We start from the raw sequence: 20,823 nt of genomic DNA, 5'->3' as shown, positions 1-20,823 counted from the left end.
AACAGCTTTCACCAAAACTTTGATAACTTCCTCAATATTGCATGAAATAATCTTTAAAAAAAATAAATAGATATTTTATTCAATGTAATAACCACCATAGTATAATTAAACTTTTCTTTAGGTTGTTCATGTCTATACAAGACATGATAACAAGAGGAAAAACTTTTGAGACAACAAAACAATAGATTGAAATAATAAAGATTTGATACCAAAATGCTTCCAAATATTTCAAATCCTTCTTCAACTTTAAATAATTCCCATGAAAAACCATTACAAAGGTTTTTTATATCCTTTAAACCTTCATTTGGAAGTTATAGCTACTCAACTTCCTATTATGACCATCTACCTTCCCATTTTTTCTTTTTACAAGTTTTGAAATGTTGCATTTTAAAGCTCTTATAATATTTGACTCAAATGACTTTATAACTTCACAAGAATATTAAAAACATATTAGAATGGATAAATAATATATTTTATTATGATTTTACCACTTCATGGTTATTTTATACAAATTTTATCAAATAACCAATTGAAGACCATACTAGGACAACTTATTAAAATAGGCTCTTTTAGCCCTAAATAGTGATTCACATTGACTCAAAATAACATTACTAATGCAAAAGTAATTGAATTTAATTATGAATACTAAAGAATACTTTTATGTATTCTCTTGGTGATCTTGCAAAAAAAATTATCAAGAACCTTGTGAGGGTGATCAAAACACCTATTTTTCTTGTTGGGAACTATTGGTTAGTTTGTTTGCTTATTAAGAATAAAGTTGCATATTTGGGTTTTGAAGGGTTAGGAGAGTAACTTAAATTGATAGGTGAGTTTCTAGGTTGGAGAGGAATAGGAAAAGATCATCAGAAGTAGGGTATAGAGAAAGGACTCTAGGAAGGCTAGAAGAAAGTCTTGGATAGAACATGAAGCCTCTAAGTGTGAGAAACTCCCATCAAAGTGGTATTAGAGCCATTGAAAGGCTTGGGAAGTGAGTAGTGCATGTCAAATAAAGAATAATACATAGGGGAAAATATTATGTTGACCAATGCAGAGTTGGCCAAGGAGGTGGAAGAACAAAGGAGAGAAATGGATGAGAAAACCAAGCTTTTGGATGAAGCTATAGAAGAAATGAAAGAGAAATTGAAGTAAGTTGTAGAGAAAAAATTGATGAAAGAAGATGGTGAAACTAGTATTAGAAAGGGCAAAAAAAGGTGGACATAGAGGATGAAGTACATGAACTTGATCCTATATTAGGTGAGAAAGAACCATTCCTGAAGGTACTAAAAGAAATAGGAGTGAAAATTCTTGAAGACATCCCAATGTTTCATGATTGATGAAAAATTGGTCCTATAATGGATTGAAGGCATGGAGAACTACTTAAAATGTGGTGGAGTGTTAGAGGCTCAGAAAGTCAAAGTGGCTAAATCAAGATTAAGAGGGAAAGAACTAACTTGGTGGAAATTTGTGCGGGATGAAAGGGAAAGTGAAGGGGAGAAACTCATAGTTTATTGATGGTATCCAAAGTGAAGGAAACATATCACTAGAGGATTATGATATCCAGTTATGAAAGAAAAGACAAAACTTGGGGCAAAGAGACCTAGATGGGTTTTCCTATACAAAGTAGTTTCAAAAGTTAAGCCTTAGGTCTAGAGTACATGAAACTGAGAGCATTAAGGTGGTGAGGTATCTGAATGGCCTTAGATAGAACACATAGGAGGAGTTGAGTCTCTTTTCCCTTACAGAGCTACATAGTTGTTATCATATGGCTCTTAAGGTGGAAGAAAAAATGAAGAAGAAACAAGAGTCTAGCAACAAGGACAAGATTCCAGAGGTGGCCATAGAGGAGGTTCTAGTAGAAAAGACAATGAGAAAAGAGGCAAAGGGGACTCTAAGTAAGGTGGAAAAACTCATTATTCTAGTATCAAAGGAGGCTATTGCAGAGGAAGAGATTTTTCTAGTTGTGGAAGAAGAAGATCAGGTGCATTTGGGAGAAGCTCACATTTTGTTTCCATCAAGTGTTACAACTATGGGCAATTGGATCACTGGTGTAGGAGGACCCTTAGAAAGTGAAGATACTTGTTACACACCAAGAACTTCTTAAAGGTCCTAAGAACCTTTAGGATAGGTCAGAAATAGTGGCTATGCATATGAACTCACTTGTAAGGCCTAATTCCAAGTTTGGCCCAAATATAAGCCCTTGGTCAACTATGGCCAAAGGTGTCTAAATAACCTAAAATATTAGGATAGATTTTTATTTTCATGTTTTATCGTTTTTTGGTCCTTATTCGATCAGTTAGATGAGCTTTGATCATGATTTTATCAAAAATAGAAAAAGTTGCACATTCTTGTAAAATTGCTAAAAAGTTGTTAAGCAACATTTATCAAAAAGTTGCATATTTTGTAATTTCACTCCCTAATTGCAAAATTTGGTTTGAAAATTTGTTATGACCATTGGGTAGGCCTAAATAATCCCTTTTATGTGGGTGGTAGGAAACATTGTGTACTTTGTCCTTTGAATCAATAAAATAACTCAATTTTTTCCTACAACATCAATGTTTTAGCATATTGTATGGATGTGTACAAAAAAAAATAGAAGGATTGGTTTGAATATTGAGATTAGTTAATTATTAACCTTTTAGATTCATTTGGATTGAAGTCTAGATTCATCTTTTAACTCAAGATATCTAAGTTTTTGTAGAAGTTTTCACAATTAGTTGTTAGACCTAGGGTTTTAAGCAAAATAAGCCATATCTTGGGATTCCACAATGGGAATTTAATGGTCTCTAGTGAAATTCAAGTGTTGACCATGTAAATTAAGATTTTTTTCATTTCATATTATAATATGTAGGTGGCAAGAGAAATTTAATTCCCTAGGCATGCAAGTCCCATGTGCATGCTCCTAGCATTGGACATCAACTCCCTTAACTCACTCCAGAGGAATCACCAAGACTTGAAATTAGGTATCTAATTTTTATTTGCATGCCTCCTCATGAGACAATTATTATATTATGGTTTTGGCATTAGAAAAGTGTACTTCCTTTATATTTGGAGGCCTAATAGGGCTGATTACTTAGAGGAGAAACTAGGTAAAACCTAATTTTTTTACACCATCTAGTCCTAGTGCTTTGGAATGTTTAGAAAAACCAAAAAGGGTATTTGAATATATGATTTTATTATAGGGTTATGTGGAGATTTTTGAAGTTAGGTCTGATTTTTAGAATTAAGGGCTACAAGCCTAAAGTGTGGATTTGTGAAGCAACTATTGGTTAAATATTGCATAGTGTGTTTTTAACCATCAATCACTTTGTATTGGACCTAAAATAACTATAATTTCATCCTTGAGTCACCCCTAGTATATTTGAATGTTTTTGGGGTCTTGTGTCAAATGTTGTCATTGTACTATTAAGGAAATTCCATGTGATTGATTGTCTTGTGGTAAGGGGGTTTCCTTGTGATTGGGATTTCCTTGTTTGGGGTTGGATTGTGATAAAATTGAGCTTCAATTTTGAATAATTCTAATTAGTGTACGAGCATATTGATAGAAGTAAAGACACTATTGTTGGGCATTCCTTTAGTGAAGAAGATCTTAAGGGTTAGTTTGTCATTAAGACTTGCTATACCATAATCCATTGCATTAGTCACCCTTCCTTTAAGTGCCATGAAAAAACATCATCTTCTCAAGGAGAGAAGAAGATAGCATGTGTACAAGAGAAGGACTATAAACATTTTGAGGTAAGCTTGGACTCAGAGAAAGGTGAAAATTTGATGTTCAGAAGAGTGTTGATAAAAGAACCTGTTAAGGATGCAAATAAGAAAATGAGGGCTCTTTCTAGGGTCAATTGAAATATATTGGGCAAGATATGTAGAGTCATTATTGACTGAATATCTACTAATAATGTTATCTTTGAGGTGTTGGAATATTCAAATGGGAAGAGTACTTCTGAGAGGGGGGGTGAATCAGAAGTACCACACCTTTTAACCTTTTAAATCCTTTAAAACAAATAATTGAAAGTAAACTGCATGCATGTAAACATATTAAATGAACATAAAATAAACACATGTAAGTAAACACATGACACTAGAATTTGGTAACCTAGAAACCCTCCAAGAATAAGAAGGTAAAACTAGGGTGGGGATGATACCCACAAAATCACTATAGCAATAATTGTTTGACCACTTTTGATGGTCTTCCCTGTGAAAGGCCTTCCCTATTAAATGCTTTACACTATGTCAATATTGACTTGGTTAAAGGATTTACAAACACTTTACATGAAGTGTCACTCTGTTAAAGGATTTAATCACCTCTTCAAAGGATTTACAAAATAGCTATTGAGCTAACCTATCATCATAGGATTTTCACTATTTAATACAATTGCTAGAGAGTATTAGAAACCTTTGACTTGATTTCTTACAATCTTCAATTTCTGATTTTAGGCACTTGATCTTTTCATTTTGATGTGATCCTTGCTTGATTTGATATTTGTTTGTATTCCTTGTACTGTTTTGATTAACTAGATATGTAATTGTTTCTCAATTTACTAAGTCTTTGATGCCCCTGTTGTTTTCCCTCTTCTAGAATTTTTCTTATCTCCTTAGCAATTTCCTTGACTTAGATCTTTAGCAACATAAAATCATGGGGTCTAAGCCTTCTTATAAAGACTTCATAGACTTAGGGTTAGGTATGGATCTATGATCCATATTGAATCTTGAATTTCTACTCATTCTTTGCATTTTTCTCATTGGTTGCATGCCTTCTCCATTTTTTCGATTGGTTGCATGCTGATTGCATGGGAAATATAAATGATTCATTCTTATCCTTATTATCCTTCAAAATCCTCCTATGTTGTCTCAAAAAATGGTTTACATCTAAGTTTGTGAAGGCACAAACTCATATGCTAATTCTATGTTACTTGGCACATACTGAACTACTGGTGCTCGGCAAATACTATCCTATTTTACTTGGCACCTATTGCATTCTATCTTGCTTGGCACATATATGACTCTGGATCACTTAGAATATGAGACATTCTTACTTGCTCGGCATCAATTGTGACTCAGAACCTATATATCACTTGGCACTTGTATAATGCTCAGCATACATAGTGTATTCGAATTCTATGCAAAAAGTGGTTAAGTGTATTAACACTCATATGTCAAAACTATTTTGAGACCAACAATCTCCCCCTTTGACATGAGTGTCAAAAACATATAACTAAGAATTAATAGTTCAATCTTATGAGTACCTTATCTAATCTATTTTACATATGTACAAAATTCAAAAAAAAATTCAAAATACCTTAAAATTCTTATAACTCCCCCTAAACTAATTGTGCCATTTCATTCTTTGCAACCAAAATTCTATGTTGAATGTGCTTGATACTCTTTGTCTTTTCTCTATTTCTATAGTCTATTCCAATGTGCTAATTTCAATGTTTTTTGTCTTTTATTCTTAGCTCCCCCAAAACATTATTCCTCCCCAATACTATTTACACATTATGACTTATCTCCTCCTTAGTCATATCTTCCTTATTGTTATTTCTCCCCCTTTTTGACACTTATGTCAAAGGTTCCTAAAGAGTAATACCATATTTAGCCAAAAATGTGCTATTTACCTCTATTATCATTTTCAGAGTTGCATCCCAATTTTCCAAAGCAATATTTAGTGACTTGTGCTAAGTGGCAATCTCTACAGCAAGATGTATAAGTCCATCTAATATAGAAAGACTAGGATCTTTCTTTAAGATAGTTTCAGCATAGACTTGTTCTTTCTGGAGGAACTCCAAATGTGGGGTTATAGAGCATTGAATCTGCATCAATTTGGCCTTTGTATTGGCCTCTTCACTTGTAAGTATAGCTAACTCTCTTCGAGTGTGAAGCTATTGGGAAAAATAATTCTCACTTTGAGCGGGTCCCTTGGAAATTGCATGCTAGAAATCTTCAAATTTCTCTCCAAGCTCATTATCCTCTGGCTTTTCTATTGTGTGAACTTGGAAAAATCACACAACTTTTTTTAGAGTGAGAAAATATTTTTAAGTATAGTTTTGACCTTTTCAATTTGCTTGGCCAATTCAACTTGTGTAAGTGCTATGCCACCGTATATTTTCTCATTTACCTTCCCTTGGAATTTCCTTTTAGACCACTCCATAAGTTTGACATTTGTATCCTGGTCTTCACTTTTCACTTGGTCAACAATGTCTAATAATTGTTCCACTATGGGCTTTGACTCATTTGGTGACTACAAGCTGAAGGCATCCATAAAGATGTCCTTAATCTCATGTATTGCTTGCTTGTGTTTATACTCTTTTCTAAGTATTTCCTACCTCTTTCTCCTATTTAATGCATTTTTCATTTCTATAATCTGCTCCATTGTCATAGTCTTTGAGTCATAAGAAGGAATGATTATCTCTTCATCTAATTCATGGTCTCCATAGTGAAGTACCCTGGACACCTTGGTTGAGCTCAAGCCTAGTGTGGAGATTTGCAAAGGTATGGCTTTAGTGATTGGGTTCTAAAGAGTCTTTGTAGGAGTACCTATTTTTGGTAGTTCTACCAATGTTTGAATAGCAACCTACTCCTCTTCCTTTGATGTTTCCTCCTTCTCATTAGACTTCCCTTCTTCTACAGTTGGCTTCTGAATGGTGTCACCTATTTCTATTGCAATTGTTGGAGGTGGTGGTGGAAGCATTAAAATTTGAGTGCTAATAGCTGTATAGATGAAAGGTGGTTCTTGTGGTTTCATTTTGTCTCTTTTTGGTTTTGCTACTGCCTTTTGTAGCTCATCTACACTCACCAATATAGGGTTTGTGCATAACTATGCCTATAGAGTGGATTGGTGAAGGATCTTTGAGAGATCCTCTATAGTTAAGGGATTGATGTTCTGAGTTGAATTATCAAGAACATCCTTTATAGTTATTGTATCTACAGGTGTAATGGTTACATGAGGAGTCCTAGGGGGTGGCATTTGTGTGTCTTGCACACTTTGTTCCTCTTGTTGTTGTTGTTCATTTCTTGCCATGTCTTCTCCCTTTTGTGTCTCTTCCTCCTCATCTTTTTCCTTATCTTCCTCATCTTTCTTTTCATCATCTCCTTTCTCTTCTTCTTGCTTCTCATCCACTTTCTTTTCCTCTATCTTCTCCTTGGAACTGGCCTTTGCCTTATTTTCTTCTACGTCCTTGTCATCAGTTATTTGGTAGATTGTCTTCCACAATTGTGTGGATTTATTTACTACATCCTCAATTTTATTTTGTAGGATGCTAAAGGGTATATATTTAGGTGCAAATTTTCCACCATGTTTCTTATTAGCCTTTGTTATTTGACCTCTTGTCACATTAGGCATCACTTGTGCTAAGGTAGATTCTCTGATCTCCGTTTCCATTTTCAAACAATAATGCCATTTGTTTTCAGTTTTCTTATATAATTCCCTAGGCATGGTATTGTCTAGCTCTAGAGGTGTGTTTTTGAATTTAGCCATCATGGTGTATACTGATTCCTCTATTTTAATTTTTTGTTCTCTATTTAGCTTATTGAAATCAAGACTTTTCAAATCATTTAAACCAACATTCTTAATATTTCAAGAAATCTTATGTATGGAAAATTTGGGAGGATGGCTTACCACTCTAAATTGGTTGATATCCTTTGATTCTATTCTCTCCTCATCATAAGTGTCTGGCTATGCCACCTACTTTCTTCTTTTCTTTGGCATTTCATTAGGCTATTTAGTGGCCTTTTCCTTCTCTTTTAATTATCCCTCAGCCTTTTGTATAGATGCCCTTGTGCTAGCACTTGTTGCTAGTGTTGGCTTGGCTTGTGTTGTTCTTGTAGCCTTCTTGGGTTTAGGATAAGCTAGAGACTGAGTTTTAGCCTTTCTCTTCTTTTGCTTGGCTAGTGTAGGTGCTTCCTTGGCTTCTTCTTCCTCTACACCTTCATCTTTATCTTCTCCTAAGCCTTGGGTCAACTCCATTTGACCTTGTGCTTGTTCTTTTTCTTCACTCTCATGTTCTTCTACTTCTTCCTCTTCAGCACTTGCTTTTCCTTCAATATATGCACCAAATTTCTTCCTTATCTTCTTCACTATTTTATTTTTCCTCTTAATTGTAGAGGCTATCTTCAATTCTATTTCAAGTTTAGATTTGACAACATCATGTGCCAAAATGAGGAGCCTCCTTATCAATCTCTTCTACAAGCAATGTTGTGATTATTGTTGAGGCTTCATCTACATCAAGTTCATATCCCAATGGTCTTAGCCATCTTACCCTTGGAATTACTATCCAGATATAGGTATAGCCAATGTCAACAAAAAAACATAAGTCATTGATGTGTTTTTCCACTAGGGAAACTGGTATTCTTACTCTTTGCTTCATGAATTTCTTGAAATCCTCAAAATAGCTTGTCATTTGGGCCTCAAAATTATCACCCATCTGATCAATGAACTCATTGATTTTTTTTATTGCAATTTTTTTTGGGTTCCAATTCACCTTTCAAACAAAAGGAAACTCTTCCATGACATAAAATAATATGCACATAAGAACTAAAAAAAACTTGCATTGAGCACCTTTTAACCTTCTAATTGCTCGTAGGTTCTCATTTATCTACTGCAACATTAGTTCTGACAAATCACATGTGTGATCTTTCTTCACAAGCTTATAGGCGACATCCACAACAATACATGGTACACTATTTAATTTTCTAGATTGGTAGAAGTTGTGAGAAATGATTCTCACAGCAAAGTCTAGAAGGGATCTATAATTATGTCAATTGGCATGCCTCTTTTATTCCATTTAGCCCCTGTGTTCTTTTCAATTGCCTCTTTTGAGTCACTTCTCAAGGTTTTATGCTGATTTATGGTTGGGAAAGTTGTAACCCTATGTACTATCCTCTTGGTAATCTTCACTGGTCCTATTTCCAACCACAAACATCCATTGTGAATTCTACTAAGGAAAATCCATATCCATTCTATTTTGAAACTTGTATGGTAAAATAGGGCATATGTGAAAGCCTTCTTTTCAACTATCTAATATTCCTCCTTCAGAATTTTGTTATCACACAATTTTTCATAGGTTTGGAATATCTCAAGATCTTCTACAACTTCTATCTTGTAATTATAACACTTTCTTACATCTTGCACCATAAAAACCTTTGGTGGAATAATGGACAATGTGCTAGCACGATCATTTCTATAGGTGACTTTAGGGATTGGCCTAAACTTAGGTTGTTTGACCTCATTACTAACTAGTTGGACCTCATGACTTTCCTTTCCTTTCGGATTGTTAGAACTAGAAGCCATTATACTCAACTAGGGTTTCAAATATATTAAAAACTTCAATACTGCTTAGCTCGACACTTGATAAATACCTTTGATCATTGAAATGTATGTTGAATTTCTATTGAAATGGATGCAAATGTCTTCAAGGTTGCTCTTTGATCACTTCTACACTTTTCTCATCTTTGCTCTATGTTTGAATGGCGTAAAAATGATCAAAATTTGACCTTATACTTTTCAAAACCTAGCATTAAATGCTGAGTACATATAGCTATAAACTTGGCACTTGAAGGTTTTAACATGACTCAGCTTCCATTGGATTTCCACTTCACTCAACACCAACTATCAAATCGGTCACTATTAGCAACTCGACATCTAAGGACAATTCAGTAGTATTTGTAAAAACTTCAAATTTTATCTTGGTATCTTTGCTCATTTTGATTTCTTCTTTGTAGTGCTTCTTTTCCTTGGGATTAATGTATGATATAACTTTGTATACTAGTTCCATACACCTATTCTTGCTTAGTTAGATGAGATGTGATAACTTGACCTCTTGGGTGAAGTAATCCCTCCATTTGATGTGTTGCACTCATCTTTCTTCTTCTGAGTCTTGTTCATTTTCCCTCTGATTTGTTCAACATAAACCTTCTCTTTTCCTTTGTTGACTTCTATCTTGGGTGCTTTTGAGTTTGTTGGGAAATGCCTACTGATATGACCAGTCTTCAACCAACTAAAACATGTGGTTTGACTTAACCATCTGATATAATTTCCTCTAAAATGTGTCCTTATGCAATTTTTAGGAATGTGTCCATATTCTTGACATTAGTGAGAGCTATACCTAGTTTTATAGTCCCAATTGTAGTGATGACCATGGTTATTTTCCTTTGCAGGCTGATTTAGTGTCTGCATAGGCTTTGATCTGCACTCAAATGCTTTATGTCCATAGTATTTGTAGTTATAGTAGTGACCCCCAAATCTTGGTGTCTTCATGGTCTTGATTCTACATTCATGTGCTTGATGTCCTTGCTTTTTGCACTTTTTACAAAAGCTTTCATTCTTAGGCTTATCATTCTGATTGTTCTTCTTACTCCTACATACATTAGTAGTGTGTCCATTTTTACCACAAAAATGACAAGTAGGTTTAGTGTTCTTACCTTTGTGACTTCTTTCTTCTATAGTCTTGGATGATTCTCCTTGTTCAGTGCTAGTGTAACCAAGTCCTGAAGTATTATTACTAGCCCTTGGTGATTTTAGTAGTTTCTCAAAGTACTTGATAGCCTCATTGGGTTTTTTGAAGCTTTCTACTATCTCCTTCTCTCTTTTCAATTCATTTTGTAGTTGATCATTTTGTATCTTCAATGTAGTGATCTCAATGTTTTCATATTCAGCTCATGATGAGCATTCATCATCTAACTTAGGGTGTCAAGCTACATGTTTGAGATTCTTTCAATCTCAATTGTCTTCTCCTCTAGTCTATTGGTAAGATTTCTCTTGTCATCTTCTATCATAGCCTTGTCTTCAATGGCTTTCTTCTTTTGTTCAGTCACTTCACAAAGCATTATTCCTTGTGAATCTTGTTAAAGCTTGAGTATTTTGATTTCTTCATCTTGTGCTCTATTTTTCTCCATTAATTCAGCTATTTCTGCATCAAATTCCTTAGAATCTCCATTTGAAAACACTTGTGTGGTATCAATCTCCTCGTAGTTTATGTCATTTTCAGCTATGGCTATATCCTTCCTTCTTTTTAAGAACTTTCTCAATTCCTCCCTGGCTTCCTCCAATTTGCGTAGAGAAAAATGCACATCAATTACCTAATTGTTATGATCTTTCAAAGTTTGAAGACTTCCATGTTTAGATATTTTCCCCAAGTTGTTAGGCTTCTCCTTGTGAGAACCTTGCTCTGATACCAATTGTTGGAATATTCAAATGGGAAGAGTACTTCTGAGAGGGGGGGTGAATTAGAAGTACCACACCTTTTAACCTTTTAAATCCTTTAAAACAAATAACTAAAAGTAAATTGCATGCATGTAAACATATTAAATCAATAGAAAATAAACACATGCAAATAAATACATGACACCATAATTTGGTCACCTAGAAACCCTCTAGGAATAAGAAGGTAAAACTGGGGTGGAGATGATACCCACAAAAACACTGCAGCAATAATTGTTTGACAACTTCTGATGGTCTACCCTATGAAAGGCCTACCCTATTAAAGGCATTACACTATGTCAATAGTGACCTGGTTAAAGGATTTACAAACACTTTACATGAAGTGTCACCATATTAAAATATTTAATCACCTCTTCAAAGGATCTACAAAATAGCTATTAAGCTAACCTATCATCAAGATTTTCACTATCTAATACAATTGCTAGAAGTATTAGAAACCTTTGACCTAATTGCTTACAATATTCAATTACTAATTTTAGGCACTTGATCTGCTCATTCTGATGTGATCCTTGCTTGATCTGATATCTATTCATATCTTTTGTACTATTCTAATTAACTGGATATGTAATTTCTACTCAATTCACTAAGTCTATGAGGTCCCTGTTGGTTGCCCTATTCTGCAATTTTTCTTATATGCTTAGCAACTTCCTTGACTTCTCTTCAAAAACTTAAAATTGTGGGGTCTAAGCCTTCTTATAAAGACTTCATAGACTTAGGGTTAGGTATGGATCTACAATCCATGTTGAGTCTTGAATTCCTCCTCATTCCTTCCATTTTTCTCATTGGCTGCATGCCTTCTCCATTTTTCTGATTGGTTGCATCCTGATTGCATGGGAAATATAAAATATTCATTATTATCCTTATTATCCTTTAAAATCCTCCTATGTCAGCTCAAAAAATGGTTTACATATGAGTTTTTGAATGCACAAAATCATATGCTAATTCTGCATTACATGACACATACTGAACTATTGGTGCTCGTCACATATACTATCCTGCTTTGCTTAACACCTATTGCATTCTATCTTGCTCAACACATGTATGACTTTCACTCACTTTATATATGAGACATTCTGACTTGTTTGGCATCAATAGTGAATCAACACCTATATATCCCTTGCCAACTGTATAATGCTCGGCATACATAGTGTACTCGGCTTCTATGTAGAAAGTTGTTAAGTGTATTGACACTCAAATGTCAAAACCATTCTAAGACCAACAATCTCCCCCTTTAATATGAGTGTCAAAAACACTTAACTAAGAATTACTAGTTTTATCTTATGAGTACCCTATCCAATCTATTTTGCATATGTACAAAATTCCAAAAAAAAATTCAAAATACCTTAAAATTCTTATAACTCCCCCTAAGCTAATTGTGCCATTTCATTCTTTGGAACCAAAATTTTGTGTTGAATGTGCTTGATACTCTTTGTATTTTCCCTATTTCTATAGTCTGCACCTGTGTGCTAATTTCTATCTTTTATGTATTTTATTCATATCTCCCCCAAAATATTATTTCTCCCCCATACTATTTACACATTATGACTTATCTCCCCCTTAGTCATATATTCCTTATTTTTATTTCTCCCCCTATCTCCTTTATTATTTCTCCCCCTTTTTGACACTTATGTCAAAGGGTCCTAAGGAGTAATATCATATTTAGCCAAAAATGTGTTATTTACCTCTATTATCATTTTTAGAGTTGCATCCCAATTTTCTAAAGCAATATTAGTGACTTGTGCTGAATGGCAATCTCTATAGTAAGATGTACAAGTCCATCTAATGTAGAAAGATTAGGATCTTTCTTTAAGATAGTTTCAACATAGACTTGTTCTTTGTGGAGGACCTCCAAATGTGGGGTTATAAAGCATTGAATCTACATCAATTTGGCCTTTATATTGGCCTCTTCACTTGTAAGTATAGCTAACTCTCTTTGAGTGTGAAGCAATTGGGAAAAATGTTTCTCACTTTGAGTTGGGTCCCTTGGAAATTGCATGCTAGAAATCTTCAAATTTATCTCTAAGCTCACTATCCTTTGGCCTATCTCTTGTGTGAAGTTGGAAAAATCACATAGCTTTTTGTACAATGAGAAAATGTTCTCAAGTATAGTTTTGACCTTTTCAATTTGCTTGGCCAATTCAATTTGTACAAGTGCTATGCCACTACATATTTTCTCATTTACCTTCCCTTGGAATTTCCTTTCAGACCACTCCATAAGTTTAACATTTGTATCTTGGTCTTCACTTGTCACCTAGTCAACAATGTTTGATAATTGTTCCACTATGGGCTTTGACTAATTTGGTGACTGCAAGCTGAAGGCATCCATAAAGATGTCCTTAATCTAATGTAGTGCTTGCTTGTGTTTATACTCTTTTCTAAGTATTTCATACCTCTTTCTCCTATTTAATACATTTTTCATTTTTGTAATCTGCTCCATTATGATAGTCTTTGAGTCATAAGAAGGAATAATTATCTCTTCATCTAATTCAAGGTCTCCATGGTGAAGTAACCTGGACACCTTGGTTAAGCTCAAGCTTGGTGTGGATATTTGCAAAGGTATGGCTTCAGTGCTTGAGTTCTAAAGAGTCTTTGTAGGAGTGCCTATTTTTGGTCATTCTACCAATGTCTGAATAACAACCTACTCCCCTTCCTTTGATGTTTCCTCCTTCTCATTAGACTTCCCTTCTTCTACATTTGGCTTTTGAATGGTGTCACCTGTTGCTATTGCAATTGTTGGAGGTGGTGGTGGAAGCATTAAAATTTGAGTGCTAGTAGCTGTATAGATGAAAGGTGGTTCTTTTGGTTTCACCTTGTCTCGTTTTGGTTCTGCTACTACCTTCTATAGCTCATATACACTCACCAATATAGGGTTTGTGCATAATTGTTCCTATAGAGTGGATTGGTGAAGGATCTTGGAGAGATCCTCTATAGTTAGGGGATTGATGTTCTGAGCTGAATTATCAGGAACATCCTTGATAGTTTTTGTGTCTACAGGTGTAATGGTTACATGAGGAGGCCTAGGGGGTGGCATTTGTGCGTCTTTCACACTCTGTTCCTCTTGTTGTTGCTATTTAGCTATTCCCATGTCTTCTCCCTTTTGTGTCCTCCTCATCTTTTTCCTTATCTTCCTCATCTTTCTTTTCTTCTTCTCCTTTCTCTTCTTCTTGCTTCTCATCCACTTTCTTTTCCTCTATCTTCTCCTTGGCACTAGCCTCTACCTTATTTTCTTTTTCATCCTTGTCATCATTTATCTGGTAGATTGTCTTCCACAATTGTGTGGATTTATTTACTACATCCTTAATTTTATTTTGTAGGATGTTGAAGGCTCTATATTTAGGTGCAAATTTTCAAACATGTTTCTCATTAGCCATTTGTTTTCAATTATCTCATATAATTCCCTAGGCACGGTATTGTCTAGCTCTAGAGGTGTGTTTCTGAATTTAGCCATCATGGCATATACTGATTCCTCTATTTTATTTTGTTCTTCTCTACTTAGCTTATTGAAATCAAGGCTTTTCAAATCATTTAAATCTACATCTTAATATTTTCACAAATATTATCTTTGGTAGATTTAGGAGGATGTCTTACCACTCTGAATTGGTTGATATCCTTTGATTCTATTCTCTCCTCATCATCAATGTGTAAGAATGTGCCACATACTTTCTTCTTTTCTTTGGCATTTCATCAGTCTATTTAGTGGCCTTTTGTATAGATTCCCTTGTGTTAGCTCTTGTTGCTAATGCTAGCTTGGCTTGTTGTTCCTATAGCCTTCTTAGGTTTGGGCTAAGCTGGAGATTGAGTTTTAGGCTTTCTCTTCTTTTGCTCAGCTAGTGTCAGTGCTTCCTTAGCTTCTTCTTGCTCTGCACCTTTCTCTTTATCTTCTCTTAAGCCTTGGGTCAACTCCATTTGACCTTGCCCTTGTTCTTATTCTTCACTCTAACCTTCTTCTACTTCTTCCTCTTCAACACTTGCTTCCCCTTCAATATCTGCACCAAATTTCTTCTTCATCTTCTTCACTAATTTATCTTTCCTCTTAATTATAGAGGTTGTCTTCAATTCTATTTCAAGTTTAGATTTGACAACATCATATGTGCCAAAATGAGGAGCCTCCTTATCCATCTCTTTTGCAAGCAATGATGTGATTGCTCTTGAGGCTTCATCTACATCAAGTTCATATCCCAATGGCCTTAGCCATCTTAACCTTGGAATTGCTACTTGGATATAGGTATAGTAAATGTCAACCAAAAAACATATGTTATTGATGTGTTTTGCCACTAGGGGAACTAGTATTCTTACCCTTTACTTCATGGATTTCTTAAAATCCGCAAAATAGCTTGTCATTTAGGCCTCAAAATTATCACCCATATGATCAATGAACTCATTGATTTGTGTGATTGCAATTTTGTTTGGGTTCCAATTCACCTTTCCAATAAAAGGAAACTCTTCCATGACATAAAAGAATATGCACATAAGAACTGAGCCAAACTTGCATTGAGCACCTTTTGACCCTCTAATTGCTCCTAGCTTCTCATTTATTTGCTGAAACATTAGTTCTGACAGATCATATGTGTGATCTTTCTTCACAAGCTTATAGGCTACATCCATAGCAATACATGGTACATTGTTTAATTTGTTGGATTGGTAGAAATTTTGAGAAATGATTCTCATAGCAAAGTCCAGAAGGGGATTCGTGATTGTGTCAGTTGACATACCTCTTTTATTTGATTTAGCCCCTATTCTTTTCAATTACCTCTTTTGAGTCACTTGTTAAGATTTTATGCTGGTCTAGGGTTGGGAAACCCGTAACCCTATGTACTATCCTCTTGGTAATCTTCACTAGTCCTATTTCCAACCACAAACATCCATTGTGAATTCTACTAAGGACAATCAATATCCATTTTATTTTGAAACCTATAGGGTAAACTAGGGCATATGTTAAACCCTTCTTCTCAACTATCTAATATTTGTCATTTAGAATTTTGTTATCATACAGTTTTTCATAGGCTTGGAATATCTCAAGATCTCCTACAACTCTTATCTTGCAGTTATTACACTTTCTTACATCTTGCACCATAACAACCTTTGGTGGGATAATGGAGAATGTGCTAGCAAGGTAATTTCTATAGGTGACTTTAGGGATTTTCCTAAACTTGGGTTTTTTGACATCATTACTAACTGGCTGGACCTCATGACTTTCCTTTCCTTTGGGGTTCTTAGAACTAGAAGCCATTATACCGAGCTAGGGTTTCAAATATATTAAAAACTTTAATACTACATATCTTGGTAGTTGATAAATACCTTTGATCATCAAAATGTATGTTGAATTGCTGTTGAAATCAATGCAAATGTCTTCAAGGTTTCTCTTTGATCACTTCTACACTTTTCTCATCTTTTCTGTATGTTTGAATGGTGTAAAAATGATTAAAATTTGACCTTATACTTTTCAAAACCTAGCATTAAATGCTTAGTACATACAATTGTAAACTTGACACTTGAAGGTTTCAGCAAGACTCAGCTTCTATTGGATTTCCACTTCACTCAACACCAACTATCAACTTGGTTACTATTAGCAACTCAACATCTATTGGAGCTTTTCTCAGCATTTGAGGATAGTTCAATAGTATTTGCAAAAACTTCAAATTTCATCTTGGTATCTTTGATCATGCTGATTTCTTCTTTGCAATGCTTCTTTGACTTGAGACTGATGTGTGATATAACTTTGTATTGTAGTCTCATCCACCTATTCTTTCTTAGTTGGATGAGATGTGATCACTTGACCTCTTGGGTGAAGTGATTTGTCCATTTGATGTGCTGCACTCATCTTTCTTCTTCCAAGTCTTGTTCATTTGTCCTCTGATTTATTCAACATCAACCTTCTCTTTTCCTTTGTTGACTTCTATCTTGGATGCTTTTGACTTTTTTATGCAATGGTTGCTGATATGACTAGTCTTCAAGCAATTGAAACATGTGGTTTGACTTAACCATCTATTGTAATTTCCTCTAAAATGTGTCCTTATGCATTTTTTTAGGAATGTGTCCATATTCTTGATAGTAGTGACAGCTATATGCCTAGTGTTATAGTCCCAATTGTAGTGATGACAATGGTTATTTCCCTTTGTAGGCTAATTTGATGTCCAAATAGGCTTTGATCTGCACTCAAATTCTCTATGTCCATACTTTTTGCAGTTGTAGTAGTGACCCTCAAATCTTGGTGTTCTCATGGTCTTGATTCTACATTCATGTGATTGTTATCCTTGCTTTTTGCACTTTTCACAAAAGCTTGCATTCTTAGGCTTATCATTTTGATTGTTCTTTACATACATTAGTAGTGTGTTCCTTTTTGCCACAAAAATGACAAGTAGGTTTAGTGTTCTTACCTTTGTTACTCCTTTCTTCTATAGTCTTGGATGATTCTCCTTTTTTAGTGCTGGTGTAACCAAGCCCTAAAGTATCATTACTAGCCCTTGGTGATTTTAGTAGTTGCTCAAAGTACTTGATAGCCTCATTGGGTTTGTTGAAGCTTTCTGCTAACTACTTCTCTCTTTTCAATTCATTTTTTAGTTGATCATTTTGTATCTTTAATGTAGTGATCTCAATATCTTTCATATTCAGCTCATGATGAGCATTCATCATCTAACTTAAGGTGTCAAGCTACATATTTGAGATTCTTTCAAACTCAATTATCTTCTCCTCTAGTCTATTGGTAAGATTTCTCTTGTCATCTTCTATCATAGCCTTGTCTTCAAGGGCTTTCTTCTTTTGTTCAGTCACTTCACAAAGCATTATGGTTTGTAACTCTTTTTCAAGATTGAGTATTCTAATTTCTTCAGCTTGTGCTCTATTTTTCTCCATTAATTCAGCTATAGTTGCATCAAATTCCTTGGAATCTCCATTTGAAAACACTTGTGTGGTATCAATCTCCTTGTTGTGTATGTCATTTTCAGCTATGGCTATATCCTTCCTTCTTTTTAAGGACTTTCTCAATTCCTCTCTGGCTTCCTCCAATTTGTGTAGAGTGAGATGCACATCAATTACTAGATTGTCTATGATATTACCAAGTTTGAGGAATTCCATCTTTATATCTTTTCCCTAAGCTCTTAGGTTTCTCCTTGTGAGAACCTTGCTTTGATACCAATTGTTGGAATATTCAAATGGAAAGAGTACTTATGAGAGAGGAGGTGAATTAGAAGTACCACACCTTTTAAGCTTTTAAATCCTTTAAAAAAAATAACTAAAAGTAAATTGCATGCATGTAAACATATTAAATGAACATAAAATAAACACATGACACCAAAATTTGGTAACCCAAAAACCCTCAAGGAATAAGAAGGTAAAGCCAGGGTGGGGATGATACCCACAAAATCATTGTAGCAATAATTGTTTGACCACTTCTAATGATCTACCTTGTGAAAGGCTTGCCCTGTTAAAGGCTTTATACTGTATCAATAGTGACCTAGTTAAAGGATTTACAAAAACTTTACATGAAGTGTCACCCTATTAAAAGATTTAATCACCTCTTCAAAGGATCTAAAAAATAGCTGTTAAGCTAACCTATCATCATAGGATTTTCACTATCTAATACAATTGCTAGAGAGTATTAGAAACCTTTGACCTAATTGCTTACAATCTTCAATTGCTTATTTTAGGAAATTGATCTACTCATTCTGATGTGATCCTTTCTTGATATGATATCTCTACGTATCCCTTGTATTATTTTGATTAACTAGATATATAATTTATCCTCCATTCACTAAGTCTATGATTCCCCTTCTATTTTCCCTATTCTACAAGTTTTCTTATCTACTTAACAACTTCCTTGACTTCTCTTCAACAACTTAAAATTGTTGGGTCTAAGCCTTCTTATAAAGACTTTGTTGACTTAGGGTTAGGTATGGATCTATGATCCATATTGAATCTTGAATTCCCGCTCATGTTTTGCACTTTTATCATTGGTTGCATGCTAATTGCATGGGAAATATAAAAGATTCATTCTTATCCTTATTCTCCTTCAAAATCCTCCTATGTAAACTCAAAAAGTTGTTTACATCTGAGTTTTTGAAGGCACAAAATCATATGCTAATTCTGTGTTACTCAACACATACTAAACTATTGGTGCTCGACACATATACTATCTTTCTTTGCTCAACACCTATTACATTCTATCTTGCTCAGCACATGTATGACTCTAGCTCACTTGGCATATGAAACATTTTGACTTTCTTGGCATGAGTTGTAACTCAACACCTATACATCACTCGGTAGCTGTATAATGCTCGACATACATAGTATACTCAGCTTCTATGTAGAAAGTGGTTATGTGTATTGACATTCAAATGCAAAAACCATACTAAGACCAACAAGAGGAGGTAGTTCAAAAGTTGAAACTTACCAAAATACCTCATGTGTGTCACTACAAGGTGACTAGGTTAAACAATTGGTATAACATACTGGTTAATGAAAAAGTATGGGTTGAGTTTTCCATAGCTAAGTATCAAAAAAAAATACTTTATGATGTTTTACAAATGTATGCATGTCATTTCTTGCTTGGAAGACCATGACAGTATGATAGGGAAGTAGTCCATGACCATGAAAAGGAGAACAAGTATACATTCAAGAAGAATGGAGTTACTTATAAGATAACATCATTACTAAAAGAGGAAATTATGGAAAAGGCATAAGACAATACACTCTTAAGGAGTGCAAGAATTATTGAAGGATTTGAAACATGGAGAAGGAATTGGTAATGTGATCATTGTGAAGCCAAAGGAGGAGAAACCACCAAAACAAGAACCTATACCTTCATAGGTACAACAAATGTTAGATCAATTTAAGGACATAATATGTGATGGTGCACCACCTACATTACCCCAAAAGAGAGAAATAAGTCATCAAATTGACTTTATACTAGGTGAATCTTTGCCAAAAAAAACTACATACAAGATGACACCTAAGCAAAATAAGGATATTGCAAGGCAAGTCTACTAGTTGCTTTACCAAGGGTTGATTAGAAAAAGCATAAGCCCATGTGATGTTCTAGTTGTCCTAGCCCCTAAAAAGGGAGTTAAGTGGAGAATGTGTACAAATTCTAGGGAAATAAATAGGATAATGATAAGATATAGATTTCCTATTCCTAGGATAGAAGACTTAATGGACTGTCTTGGAGGGGCTAGACATTTTTGAAAAAATGATCTTAAGAGTGGATATTATCAAATAAGGAGGGAAAGGGTGACGATTAGAAGTCTTCTTTTAAAACCACTAAAGTACATCTATGAGTGGTTAGTAATGCCATTTGTATTACCAATGCACCAAGTACATTCATGAGGGAAATGAATGAAGTTCTAAAAGATTACATAGGTGTGTTTGTGGTTGTATATTTGGATGACATCCTGATATTTGGCAAGACAAAGGAAGAGTGTATGAAACACTTGGAAATTATGTTGAAGAGACTCCAAGAGGAGATGTTGGTCCAATAAATCTTGAGAAGGGTGAGCTCATGAAGGAGGAACTTATTTATTTGGGGTTTTTAGTTTCCCAAGGCAATTTGAAGATGGACAAAAGTAAAGTGGAGGAAATCTTGAGTTGGCCCACTCCTATATGTGCTAGTAAAGTGA

General features: G+C 34.6%; 1 pseudogene; it reads left to right on the top strand.

Moving 5' to 3' along the window:
* The first annotated feature begins 1,762 nt into the window (after positions 1-1,762).
* Positions 1,763-20,823, top strand: part of LOC149554074 (amine oxidase [copper-containing] gamma 1-like) — a 76,624-nt pseudogene continuing 57,563 nt past the window's right edge.

This window comes from Cupressus sempervirens, chromosome 6 (genome assembly GCF_028749045.1).
Source record: "Cupressus sempervirens isolate cs-2001-9-10 chromosome 6, ASM2874904v1, whole genome shotgun sequence".
NCBI lineage: Eukaryota > Viridiplantae > Streptophyta > Pinopsida > Cupressales > Cupressaceae > Cupressus > Cupressus sempervirens.
This window is presented reverse-complemented; position numbering and strand designations above follow the sequence as displayed.